The sequence below is a fragment of the Phyllopteryx taeniolatus genome, chromosome 14, assembly GCF_024500385.1.
Source record: "Phyllopteryx taeniolatus isolate TA_2022b chromosome 14, UOR_Ptae_1.2, whole genome shotgun sequence".
Classification (NCBI taxonomy): domain Eukaryota; kingdom Metazoa; phylum Chordata; class Actinopteri; order Syngnathiformes; family Syngnathidae; genus Phyllopteryx; species Phyllopteryx taeniolatus.
Genome location: NC_084515.1, coordinates 21,688,495 through 21,702,054, shown reverse-complemented (window position 1 = coordinate 21,702,054; position 13,560 = coordinate 21,688,495). Strand labels below are relative to the sequence as shown.

Sequence of the window (13,560 nt, the reverse complement as noted above, 5' to 3'; positions counted from 1 at the left end):
ACACGTGCAAACACTCACACACACGCACGCACGCACACACACACGCATCATGCATCAAGCTGTCAGTAGATGATAACTCTGCAGAGATTGGATTCAACCTGCCCGACGAATTATTTTTACCAGTTATGTCAGGATGTGTATTGAGTTTGCAAAGTGTCCCTGTAAAGTGAAATCATAGATTTGTTTCTAAACTCATGATACGTTTGAAGATAATTTCTGAAGAGTGCAAAGAACTATACCGGAATGTAGTAATCAATTGTGGAGATATCAGTGTTTAACTGAAATGAAAAAGAAAAAGAAAAAAGATATCAATATTTTGTCACGCATAACAATTCAAAGAAGGGCTTTTCGAAAAGTTAATTTGTATGACAGAGTTACAAATTAATCTATGTACATGTATTTGTAATCCTTGAAATTTATCATATTCAATTATGAATATACGAGGCAAGTACCGGATCTGACAGGGCCACCACAACTTGGCTCAAAAAGGCTTAATGTCGGCCCTTCATTGCTGTTATATTTTCCATCAGGTTCAGGAGAACTGACAGTTTTATTGGCTGAAAGCGAAAATATACAGTACAATATATTTATTGTCAGTCATTTTCATTTTTAAAAGTTGGCTTGATTCATTAACGCAAACAACAGTCAGGAGCCAATTGTTAAAAACTCAACAAATTTATACCAACGTACTTAAGTCGCCTAGCAACGGTCTCAATAGCTGATGTTGGCTTTTCGATACGGTGTTCGGCATGAGACTGATATCATAACATCACTATAATCGATATTACACATTGACCATTCCCACAATCAGCGATAAAGAATTTCTAAAACAGCTTATTATTCTGGTATAGGCCACCTACCCTGGGGACAAGGGTTGTGTCAATTAACCTTGCTGGTTTACCTCTCCCTGTCATGGTCAACCAGAATTAATAAGGCAACCTTGAGGAAGGTTGCACCCGATTCTGAATGTTTAATATTGCAAGCCTCTGATTTGAGCTGTAGTGGGCTATCAATTCATTGAAATACAATACAATTTATTAAAGGTCCCATGCCATCAAAATCCGACATTTTCCACTGTTTTATGCAAAGCATCGGTCAAAATGAGTCGGAGACCTGGTTTGAGTTTGTATGGATTTGAATTCGCCATCATTGTGACATAGTTTTGTCAATGAATAATCCGGTAGCAACCCACTTCATGGTTCCTACACACCCGCTCGTCTCAAGAAAAACTAGCTGAGTCAAAACACGGCTCAGTCTTGTGCAAAGCTTAAACTTTCTGTCACCTGCCAAACTCTCTTCTGAAGGAGCCGCTGCCAAGCTATGCAAACACAGTTTTAAAAAAGCATACATGTATTGTGTTTTACAACAACTTTAATTATAATGTAACTGCGGATTAAATAGCGAAGCTTGTGGTCATTGTCACTAAAATGTGCACAAGTGATGAACACCGCGTGCTGTTTACGTTGACATGATTGTCCTCTTTTGTTTTCGCCCCCATCCCCTCTTCTGTGAGGTAGTGAGTTGTCAACTATCATTTCTGCTCACGTTCCCTATTATTGTAAAAAACAATCCAAGGTTTTGGGAATTCTGCTTCACAATCGTAGTAGGACTCCATATTGAAGGATCCGTCACTATGAATGCTTGGCCGCTGAGATATTGCAAATGGCCAATCAGAGCAAAGCTAATTTACATGTCGAATATTAATGAGAGATGCGTCCGGCAACACCGGGCATATTGTTTACACTGCGTTTATTCAATGTAAACCCAGTTCAAAATAGCAGTCCACAAAAGTACATCATCATTCACTGTGTTCTCTTTCTCTGAACAATATGTGGGTTTTATTGTATATATGTATTATTCAAAACCAAAGTCATTCAATAAAATCAAAAACAGTAATATGGTATGAAGTACACTTCAATCGGGCTAACAAAAATGACACATTTATTTACAGAAGGAATTCACATCATTCACTCCTTAAAAGAATGATCTATAATTAGTAGTTTCAAAGAGCATCAAGATCATCTGCTGCTTCGGTCGTTCTGAGCACCAAAGCGGTCGTTTTTATCCTGATTTTCACACTCTGCCGATTAATCTAAGAGACAAGGTTGAATCAGAATCATCAGGTCTTTGCGGGGACGAAGCACTAAGCGATAATAACGGCACGTTCAGACGGTGAGGTTGTGCAATCTCGTGTTTTCCCAGCTACGACTGGGGATTAGAAATTGTCTTTTAAAAGACAATGCTCCTGTTGTACTGCCTGTCCCTGCCTGATACACTGTTGTACTGAATGAGGGGGCACATTTCGTGTCGAAGCAACCTACTAAAACAGACTAAACTGCCTTTGTCTTGAAATACTTAAGAGATTGACCTACTGGCTTTTTATTCACTCACCAGCACATACATGACTCAGCCTCTATGGATGATGGGCACAAATTGTGGGCTGTACCAGCTGCACTCGATGACCCCCAACCGAACTGCCTGCCCGTTTGACTGGTAATCTGAAAGGGATTGAATGTAATCTCACCGATGCCCACAGTGCAAATTATGTATCATCATGTCAAAAGACATGCATTTGAATAGCTCTGATTATCTAACCACATTATGCTTATAGTGTGTATTGTAGTTCCAAAAAATAAATAAAAGCTGCTTTACATTTACATCGCATTTTTTTCCACTTTTGATCAAAGGTTGTAGTAAAGAAAGAACGAAGTGAATTTCCTCGTTTCTTAGAACCGTTCAGCTCAACCTTACCTGGAAAAGGATAGTTGTAAATCGAAGTTTGAAACCTAAATCTAAAATGAATTCTTGTGTTTTCTTTATTTTACTACTACTGCTACTTTCAGAAAGGCCTATGTTTTGAAAGGAAAATAATAATATTCATCATAATAAGTGTTCAGTTTACCGTAAAAAAATAACTACAAGAGCTATATACCATGTATCATCATTAAATTGTGTCATGGTTTCCTATCAACAAAAAAGGCTGAACGTTTTACAGAAAATATGGATGGACGTAAAATTGCCCAAAGTCAACCGGGATAGGCGACAATGGATGGATGGCTGTTTGAATATGCTTTATGATACACAACCACAAGCATGTTTATGTGTGGTTAGTTCATGCGCGCAATTATCGACGACGACTTGTCTTTGTGAACAACACGGTTTCTAGTTCAGTGCAATTGATCATAAAGTTCTCAAATAAGAAACCGCACATGTACTGTGCTATAGTGGCATTGAATCTTGAGACCACTGGGGAAATATGATCCAGCATTGCCTTTGCCTATACGACATACCAAAACTGGTTTTGTATACTCTGTCAATAACCTTAAATCAGCAATTACTTGACAATAATGATAAAGAGAGTTGTGTTTAGCCTTTATGGGACACAACACGCATCCTATCAGAATATTTAGATCTTTACAAATAATATTTCTGTGGTTCTTTTTTACACTTGTATCACTGTTGTTTTGAAAATGCTACTTAAAACACAGCCTGTACAAGTCAATCAATGTTTTTGAGACCTTTTGACACTAGAGTGGAGTATTTCTATTTCCATCATTTATGAGGGAAAAAAAAGTTTCACAAGATTGTGATCAACCTTAACAGGTTCCAATGTAATCTAACGCAAACATTGATTGTACAGTATAGTCACGAAGTACAAGTTAATTAGCATTGCACTCACAATGTTTGGCACAAATTTTTAGACTTTTACTTCCACACCCATCCTTCTGATGTTGCATCCTCGACCACAGATTGCCTCCTAAAGTCAATGTAATAATGACGAATGCTTTTAAGCGCATTGCTCAAACTCAACTTCTTTTTGAAAGCTTGCATCTAATGCACTGTGCATTACTACAGGATGTGGCGCATCATATTGTCAGTCACTTTAACAAACCCTCTTATGACCTTTAACCTTGTCAAAAGTACAATGGTGCTTATGATAAATTTACCAGAAATGTGATGGTTATATCAAAATAAAATATTGGAATAAATGTGATAGCTGTTTGTTTCAGGAATAAACCACACAACCAAAAATCATTCTTACATATGTAACCTATTTAGATTACCATGTACAGTAGGTACGGAAAGACCCCCGTAAATGTTTCACTCTTTGTTATATTGCAGCCATTTGTTAAAATCATTTAAATTCATTTTTTCCTCATTAAATCTAAATACAGAACCCCATATTGACAGAAAAAAAAACATAAATGTTGCAATTTTTGCAGATTTATTAAAAAAGAAAACTGAAATATCACACAGCCATAAGTATTCAGACCCTTTGCTGTGACACTCATATTTAACTCGGGTGCTGTCCATTTCTTCTGATCATCCTGGAGATGATTCTACACCAATGGTACAGAAACATTCTGCTGCATTTAAGGTTCCTAAGAGCACAATGGCCTCCATAATCCTTAAATGGAAGACGTTTGGGACGACCAGAACCCTTCCTAGAGCTGGCCGTCCGGCCAAACTGAGCAATCGGGGGAGAAGAGCCTTGTAAAGAACAACCCAAAGATCACTGTGGCTGAGCTCCAGAGATACAGTCGGGAGATGGGAGAAAGTTCTAGAAAGTCAACCATCACTGCAGCCCTCTACGAGTCGGGACTTTATGGCAGCGTAGCGCGACGGAAGCCTCTCCTCAGTGCAAGACACATGGAAGCCTGTGTGGAGTTCGCTAAAAAATACTTGAAGGACTCCAAGATGGTCACGGGAGTGCTGGAACCAATCCCAGCTATCTTCGGGCGAGAGGCGGGGTACACCCTGAACCGGTTGCCAGCCAATCGCAGGGCACATAGAAACAAACAACCATTCGCACCCACATTCACACCTATGGGCAATTCAGTCTCTCCAATCAACCTACCACGCATGTTTTTGGGAAGTGGGAGGAAACCGGAGAAAACCCACACAGGCACGGAGAGAACATGCAAACTCCACATTGGCGGGGCCGGGATTTGAACCCCGGTCCCCAGAACTGTGAGGCAGATGTGCTAACCGGCCCATATGCGTTTGAGGTTTCCAGTGTGTTTTGGCAAAATGTAACCAGGTGTGGATTTTTTCTTTGTATGACAAGACATCAGTCTTGCCACCTTCCCACTTTGCGCAAACGTGTGAAGAAGATGGGAAATTGTTGTAACATGTGCTCAACAGCCAGTACTTGCCAGAAATTTAAGTAGCTCCTCTAACGTTCCTCTTGGCCTTTCAGCAGCCTCCCTGGCCAGTTTTCTGCTTGTCTTCTGTCTATTGTCCCATATTTTCTCAACTTGATGATGACTGCCTTCACTGTGTTCCATGGTAAATGTAACCCTTAGAAATTATTTTTTACCCTTTTCGTGAGGGATACCTTGGAACAATGAGAGCCCTCCGATGCTGCGGAAGCTCTCTGTGGACCATGGCTTGTGCCGTAAGATGTGACAATATGTTTCAAGAAAAGCCTACTAGAACATCTGAAAATTAATTCTGGGTTAATCAGAGGTGCCATCAGTGATAGTATAGTGCTGCATTCACTGGAGTTGCGTGCAGGCCGCGTGGGGTTCAGTTCCAACTCAGTTCCCGTGTGAATGTGAGTGTGAATGGTTGTCTGCTTCTGCATGTGCCCTGCGACCGACTGACGATCAATTCAGGGCGTAGTCCGCCTTTCGCCCGAACTCAGCTGAGAGAGGCTCCAGCAACCCGCAACCCTGACCAGGATAAGAGAACGGATGGATGGATAATCAGAGGTACTGTAAAGACCCTGTAAAATGTATTTCTAAAAACAATTGTACGTTACATATGTTTGAAGATAAGTGCTGAAAATGTGCAAAGACTGAAAACAATGGAGCACTGAATTGTTGAAATATAGCGTTCAAGTATTTTTCACCATCGCAGCTCTACGGCTTTTTGGGGGCTAAAAACAAGCCCAAGCACGCATTTGGGCTTCTGTGCACATTGTGGCCGTAAGTCGGCCCTCCCCCACCATGTAAGTACTGAGCGGCATCATTTCATCAGTGGCTCTCCGGCGCAATTGTTAGTTACTTACAGGCTTTACACGATCAGAATTTTTGGGGCCGATCACCGATCAGCGAGTTTAAAAAAACGATAACCGATCCGATCACATGATAGAGGAATGTGCCTATTTAAATGATATGTTCATTTACTGTATATATTTGTGTACCTAATTGCTCCAAAAAATTCTATTTACAATAAATAATATAACTTTGTTCCTCTGTTTATGCCAGTGAGGCATAGTGACAGACAGAACAGATGAATGGTCTTCTATTCGATGGCAGGAAGTAAATACAGCAATTCATGTATCCACCTTTTTTCTCTCCCTTTTTATTGGTACTCTGTCATCTAATCAATCCTGCTCCGTTTTTATTAATATGTTGAAAGTTACCGGGAGTGGAACAATCCTTCCTTGGTGGGAATGCTGAAAAAATTGTCAGTCTCTATAGTCCAATAATAGCATACAGACTACAGACACTTGACCACATGCTGTATGAAGAAACATATTTGATTGACAGGCAAAAGTGGAGCAGGGCGTGTTTTCAGCACATGAGGTGGACACGCACACAGCGTCCGACAGCCTCAAGAGTGGCTCTATTTTTCATTGTTTTGGATCATTTTATATACTTTTGAGATTGTTCTATGCCTTCAAATTTGGCAGGCCTGTTAACAATACTCTTCTGTTTTTGTCGCTGTACAGGGTCTTTAACGGTGCCAGATGTGCGGTGACTCCAATTAAACAAGAGTTTGAAACGTGATTGATTAATGTTGACCAAAAGGGGTGTGTGCACTTGTGCAACCACATCGTCTCAGTTGTTTATTTTTACGCCCCCCTCAATGTCAAAGTCACTGCACGTTGGAGGAAGTTAAGGAAGAAATTTGGCCTCATGCTTGTGCATTTCTCCGGCACCCGGCTGTGTGCGTCCTGAAAATAACGCTTCACACCGCAAGATGCGGTTTCCACTCATAAGAAAAAGAACTCAAATTGATCGACAAGAACGTCCGCGATTGTTTCAGTCTCGCAATATTAACACGAGAAGGGGGCCAATCTGTGATATCTCACTGAATGTAAAAATCCATCGAGAAAGAAACACAGAACAATGTGTGGGCCTGCTAACCCTCACACAGACGGACGGAGTGTGCATCATTTGATAACAATAAGCTCTGTTCCTATGGATATAACGCACTCTCTGCATGGTTGGCTCCATAGGGTCAGAAAAGGAGATTTTACATAACCAGGCCTTCCATCCAGCCTTCATTAGAAAGAGGTATCGTGTAATAAAGGCAAGACATGAGAAATGTAGTCGCACGTCGGCTATTCCACGATTCTTTCAGCTAGCTGGCGTGCACGGACAATCCCCCCCCCCTCACAAAAAATAGATCACAAGCTCCACGGGCTCGTCATTTTCAACATGTGCGAATGCGGCATCACTGTAACAAAGGGGCACGAATGCACGCATCTCCGCAGGAGACAGACGCCCCCACCCACCCACCCGACCCCCCTATACACGCCCACCATGGGGAAACGTCGCGTGAAACAATTACATATTGCTACTCCGCCGTCTAATGAGCTATAAATAGGCCACATCCGTACCTCCACACTCTTGTTGCCATTGATATCACACGCATTTCATCACTCGTTTGCCTTTTACACGCGATGCCATAACAGCGCGAACGGTTTGAATTGGAGAAACAAAATCACTCACGTTTTGCGGGTGCGTCTTGTTTTGTGGTCGCGCGTGTGTGGCTGTCAAGTCGGAGACGGATTAAAATATCTCGCCACCTTTCGCCGCTCGCATAAAACTGGTGCCAGGACTCTGACGTCAGATCCGCCCACAATAGCCGGTTAAGCCAATCAGAAGCAGGAAAGAGAAAAACCTTTTAGCACAATCTGCACGCGTTTCGGGCTCTGTTGCCTTCAGGTGCTATCGTAAAGACAAGCATTCTCCCCAAATTTATGGTAAGGCATCACGTTTGCGTCGGGACCCGTTTTCATAACATTTTTGATGAAAAGTCAAAATGGCTTATGATTTATATGGAATTATATTGTTAAAAAAATTCAATGGTTTGGACACGTCCAGAGGAGAGAGAATGAGTATATTGGTAGAAGGATGATGAGGATGGAGCTGCCAGGCAAGAGAGCTAGAGGAAGACCAAAGAGAAGGTTGATGGATGTCGTGAGGGAAGACATGATGGCAGTTGGTGTTCGAGAGGAGGATGCAGGAGATAGGCTCTCATGGAAAAGGATGACGCGCTGTGGCGACCCTTAACGGGACAAGCCGAAAGGAAAAGAAGAAGAAGATATTGTTAAAAAAATTCAGATGCAACAGTTAAATCCCACTACATTAACCTTAAATGGAACATGCCATCAATTAAGAATACGCTACTGTACTGTAAATCGAGGGAGCTTTGAGTTCCCACAAAATGAGCAAGTCACTTACAAAAGAGCAGCTTTGAAACTACAACCTTGACACCAAAATAGAATGGAACCAATTGTATTAAATCCATTAGGACCCCCCCCCCCCCCCCCCGCCTTTCCAGTGGACTGTATATTGTATATTATATTTTATTTACAACGTGTCCTGTTCAGCTGCATGGCCATGTGGAATGGGGGATTAGAATGCCTTTTGTGCTGGAACAGTTTTGCTGTGCAACGGGGGAGTTGGAAATACTTCCTCTCCTTATATTTTCTTTTTGTAATCATGCTGATGTTTATTGTAAATGCAGCCGGACAGAAAAGGGTTTTAGGGGATAGACCGAGGCACAGAACGGACAAGGGGGAAAGGGGAGCGAACCGCAGCAAAACAACAGTTGGACAGTCGAGGTATTTGACGACAAGTAACGTTACAAAGGCAAATCATACTTTTATTTGTGGGCGAGGGGGACACCCGGTGAGGACATGCAATAACTAACCCACAGGACGAGATGAGAGAGGACAGAAAAGTGCAGGACAGGATGCAGGAAATGAGCAAGGCAGTGCTATTGATGAGTGGTGCGGTGGGATGCTTTTATAGCGCCTAAACACCTGTAAGAACCTGTGAGTTGATATGTTAATACAACCTGTGTTATTATTAGTGGTCGCAGCACAAACAATTAAAGCCTAGAGTGTGGAGTCAAGCCAAGAGAAATACGAATATCCACCACCCACTGTATTACTGTGGTTACCAGGTCCCTGACTGGCAACCATCACTCCCATGCACGCCAACCAGCAGAAACCGACATCAATGTGTAAAGGATATCACCAGATGCGCTTAGGAACACTTCAGAAAACCAATGTCAGTAAATACAGTTCGGCGCTACATCCGGAAGTGCAACTTGAACCTCTATTATGCAAAGCAAAAGCCATTTATCAACAACACCCAGAAACGCCGCCGGCTTCTCTGGGCCCGAGCTCATCTAAGATGGACTGATGCAAAGTGGAAAAGTGTTCTGCGGTCCGACGAGTCCACATTTCAAATTGTTTTGGGAAATTGTGGACGTCGTGTCCTCCGGGTCAAAGAGGAAAAGAACCATCCGGACTGTTATCAGAATCAGAATCAGAATCATCTTTATTTGCCACGTATGTCCAAAAAACACACAAGGGATTTGTCCATGGACGCAAAGTTCAAAAGCCAGCATCTGTGATGGTATGGGGCTGTGTTAGTGCCAATGGCATGGCTAACTTACACATCTGTGACGGCACTATTAATGCTGAAAGGTACATACGGGTTTTGGAGAAACATGTGCTGCCATCCAAGCAACGTATTTTTCATGGACGCCCATGCTTATTTCAGCAAGACAATGCCAAACCACATTCTGCACGTGTTACAATAGCGTGGCTTCGTAGTAAAAGAGTGCGGGTACTAGACTGGCCTACCTGCAGTCCAGACCGGTCTCCCATTGAAAATGTGTGGCGCATTGTGGAGCATAAAATACGACAACGGAGACCCCGGACTGTTGAACAGCTGAAGCTGTACATTGAGCAAGAATGGGAAAGAATTCCACCTACAAAGCTTCAACAATTAGTGTCCTCACTTCCCAAACATTTATTGAATGTTGTTAAAAGAAAAGGTGATGTAACACAGTGGTAAACATGACCGTGTCCTACCTTTTTTGGAACGTGTTGCACCCATAAAATTCCAAGTTAATGATTATTATCTAAAAACAAAGTTTTATCAGTTTGAACATTACATATCTTGTCTTTGTAGTGTATTCAATTAAATATAGGTCCAACATGATTTGCAAATCATTGTACTCTTTTTTATTTATGTTTTACACAGTGTCCTAACTTCATTGGAATTGGGGTTGTATGTGGTGCATTAAAAATCTGCAGGGGAAAGGCATGGCGGGACAGCGAGCAGGCCGGCGTGCTGGAACACCTGGCCGAGTGCCCTCCCCAGCCTGACTCTGCCTTCCCCCCACTGACGGGAGTACGATGCATTCAAAGTGGAGGACCGGCCGGGCAGAGTAGGGGGGCCAGGGAGACCAGCACAAATGTGCCATGACTCAGTCCGGCGTCCGCCCCATCATGCCTCGTGCCAGTCCCCCAGGGGACCCTGAATGAGATGTGAATGTGCCCAATGTACGAAATATGTACTGTGTGAGTAATAAAAATGTGCTCCCTAGAATGCTTTTGTCCAAAAATCCAGATCAATCTGTTCATTGGCTTCAATTCATTGCTCCCCGACAGAGACTTCCCATACGAGTATGCAGGTGACATCACAGTAATTGGGTTTGATCAGAGGAGACAATGAGACAGCTCACATGGATGAGGTTCAGCATCTGGCTATGTGGTGTATTGACTAAACCTGAAGCTTAACACCCGGAAGACCAAAGAGATGATTATGGACTCCAGGCGAGCTTGGAGCCAAGCACAAGCCCCCGTTAACATCAACAGTGTCAAGCTTCAAGTTCTTTAGCAGCCACATCTCTATTGCTTTCCTCTCTCTCTGTTGAGCTTCTGTCGCTGTGGATTTCAGATGATTTATGTCATCGAGTGGACTCCATGGTTATTCCTTTAAATGTACCCTGAGATTTACTGGCGACCAATCCAGGAGGAAGCCCACCACCTCTCATCCGAAGCTGCTATAGGCTCAAGTTTCCCACAACCCAATATGGGGACAAGCATTTTCAATACTGGATGGATGGATGCATAAAGTCGATAAGATTTTCTATCATATAAGGCATACTTGTCTGTGAAGGTGCACTTTAAAGGTGTGTGTGTGTGTGTGTGTGTGTGTGTGTGTGTGTGTGTGCGCTGGGTTTAATATGTGCCTTTTAATTTGCGTATGCACGTATTGTATGTCCAAACAATCAGTCCTATCAACTTTGGTAGAAAGTTGGTCCTAAATAGAGGTAACCTGTCCCTTTGCTTGGCTTTCGTGTCTATGAGAATAGACTCACAAATGTATGTGTGTATGCCATTGGACAGACAGATTTTTCCAGTTTGTATGCATCAGATGCGTGGTAGTACAAACCAGCCGAATGTGATCGTACCGTTCTGCAGAATCAAAGATATTTGAACTCTCACCATGTGTTGACGTGTCCGCAGATCTGATTGTAATATGGTATTTATTACAAGTGGTCACTTGAGGTCGTACAAGCAAAAAGTAAAGTGGATTTGAAGGGTAAAAATGTTGGAGTTTTGAAACATGAGTTTTTATTTTAAAAAAATAAAATAAATAAAATTATATATATATATATATATATATATACACTACACAAACCTGGTTAGCAGAGCCAGTTGTGTGTCATAATTTGTAATGTTGGCTGCCTGAAGTACAGTAGTATATAGACAAAAAATAGATAAAACTGACAAGCCCGATCTCTCCTGATGTCAGTAAATTGTACAATTAGATCTGATGTTCCACATTTATACATTACCCGAAGCAATTAAAAATTAGCGTAACTATTCTTTCATCTCTCAACCTTTTTCTAAAATTTGCCTGAATTGTAGCCTAGCATATGACAACAAGTAATATCTTTTACCCGAGGTGACTCATGACAGACTGTCCTTTTTCGAGGGGACTCTTTCTATAGGATTATCGAGGATTATGGAGGTGACATTATAATCTCTCACAAATCACAAGGACATTCACAGAGCAAATTGACACAATATTAATAGTAATATGATATTTAAAAATTTGAATATCAGGGAAACATTTATTTATTTACATTCAAAAATGTAAACTTTCATAGATTATAGATTCAGGGCCCACAATTTAAATAATTTCAAGTATTTATTTGCTCATTTTTACATAATTTTGGTTTCCAGCTCATAAAACCCACCAAATCAGGAATTCAAAAAATTTGAATCAACATTTACTTCTCAGTTTTTGTGGAAAAAAAGAAAGAAATTAGGGTCACATTAAATCAATCAAAATAGGGTACTTTCAAAATGATATGTTCATCTTCAATACTTGGTTGGGAATCTCTTTGCTTGAATCACTGCCTCGATGCATTGTGGCATTGAAGCAATCAGCCTGTGGCATTGGCTGGGAGTTATGGAAGCCCAGATTGGGTCTGGTGCCCCTCATTTTCCTCTTTATAATATACCATAGATTCTCAATGGGGTTTAGATCCGGCGAGTTGACTGGCCAATCAAGCGCTAGGATGGCATGGGCATCAAACCAGATTTTGGTGCCTCTGGCGGTATGGGTATGGGCCAGGTAATGCTGGAAGATGAAATCTGCATCTCCATCCAGATCCTCAGCAGAAGGAATCATGGGTTTTGTTCTTCACCCGTCTTCCTCCGTACCCTGAGACTTTGATCCCCGAATGAAAGGCACACTTTACTTTCATCGGAAAAGAGGACCTTAGACCACTGGCCAACAGTCCAATCCTTCTTCTCCTTGGCCCAGTTGAGACGCTTCCTACGTCGGCTCAGGCTCAGAAGCGCTTGACCCGAGGAACCCGACAGTTGTAGCCCATCTCCCGGATGCTTCTGAATGTGGTGGTTTTTGAAGCTGTGACTCCCGCCTCATGCCACTCGTTCTGGATCTCTGATAGATTCTTGAATCTTCTCTGTTTGATAATCCGCTGAAGCCCACGGTCATCTCTTTTGCTGGTGCATATTCTATTCTCCTGCCACATTTTGTCCTTCAACTAGACTTTCCATAGATAAGCTTGGACACAGTACCCTGTGAACAGCCAGTCTCCTTAGCTATGAATGTTTGTGGCTTACCCATCCTGTGGAGGGTATCAATGATGGTCTTCTGGCCAGTTGTCAAGTCTGCAGTCTTCCCCATATTGAACCCAACTGAGACAACAAACTAAAGCAATTTAATGACACCTGGGGAAACCTGTGCAGGTGCTTTGAGTTTAGTGGATGATTAGTGTGCGACACTCAGTTTAAAACATTTATGGCCTGCAAAATCTGGACTGATTTCTTCACAGTATTTAATTTTTTGGAATTCCTGATTTTGTGGGTTTTATGAGCTCGAAGCCCAAATTATGTAAAAATAAGCAACTAAATTGTTTTAATTGTGGGCCCTGAATCTATAATCTATGAAAGTTTAACTCTTTGCATGGAATTATGCAAATAAATCCAATTTTCCATGATATTAAATTTTTTGGGAAATGGTCTGTATAAGTCTATTCATT

At 41.8% G+C, this 13,560-nt stretch overlaps 1 protein-coding gene across 1 annotated transcript in view; it reads right to left on the bottom strand.

The window, feature by feature from the left end:
• Window positions 1–7,832, bottom strand: part of LOC133488908 (microtubule-associated protein 4-like) — a 68,844-nt gene extending 61,012 nt beyond the window's left edge. Inside the window, 1 exon segment of the mRNA XM_061797429.1 lies at window positions 7,686–7,832. The gene's annotated coding sequence lies outside the window, so the exon portion shown is untranslated.
• Between the last annotated feature and the right edge of the window lie 5,728 nt (window positions 7,833–13,560).